This window comes from Hevea brasiliensis, chromosome 4 (genome assembly GCF_030052815.1).
Source record: "Hevea brasiliensis isolate MT/VB/25A 57/8 chromosome 4, ASM3005281v1, whole genome shotgun sequence".
Taxonomy (NCBI): Eukaryota; Viridiplantae; Streptophyta; class Magnoliopsida; order Malpighiales; family Euphorbiaceae; genus Hevea; species Hevea brasiliensis.
The window spans coordinates 21,483,595-21,484,292 of record NC_079496.1 but is presented as its reverse complement, the minus strand read 5'-3'; the positions used below and the strand labels follow the sequence as shown (position 1 = coordinate 21,484,292).

At 38.1% G+C, this 698-nt stretch overlaps 1 non-coding gene across 1 annotated transcript; it reads right to left on the bottom strand.

Annotated features, from left to right (window-relative positions):
- Positions 1–351: 351 nt before the first annotated feature.
- On the bottom strand, positions 352–459 carry LOC131179695 (small nucleolar RNA R71). The gene has a single exon (XR_009148582.1). It is a non-coding gene; the product is annotated as a small nucleolar RNA R71 (small nucleolar RNA).
- Positions 460–698: the final 239 nt, after the last annotated feature.

The following is a 698-nucleotide window of genomic DNA, read 5'->3' as shown; positions in this document are numbered from 1 at the left end:
GGATCACGCATTTCCTCATTTTGATGATTTAAGAGAGAGTATAGCAAGACCAAGAATTGATGCAAATGGTTATAAGATGGATTTTGGAGTACTACAAATGATTCAGAATTCTCAATTCGGAGGTCATCCTTCAGAAAATCCTCATACTCATCTTAAGAAGTTTGTTATGATCTGTGACATGCAAAAGCAACTAGGAGTATCTGATGATGCAGCAAGGCTAAAATTGTTTCCATTGTCTTTGAAAGATAGAGCATTGGATTGGCTTGATTCTTTACCTCACAACTCAATTATAAATTGGGAGCAGCTCACTGATGCATTTCTTGCCCAATACTTTCCACCTGGAAAAACTCAAGAGTTGAGGAATCAAATGATTGCTTTTAGACCAAGAGAAGATGAGACTCTTTATGAGTCATGGATGAGATGGAAGGAATTGGAGAGACAATGTCCACATCATGCCATTCCTAAATGGATGATAAACCAGAATTTTTACACAAATGTCACTCCTGCTATCAGAGGAATCATTGATGCTCAAAGCGGAGGAATTCATCATTAAGCATGAAGATGAAGCTTATGAGTTGTTAGAGAAAATAGCAAAGAATACTCATCTTTGGAGTAGTCCAAGAGGACCAGCTCCAACTCAAAAGAGGCAAGCTGCTGGAATGTATGAGCTTGATCCATTCAACATGATCAATGCCAAA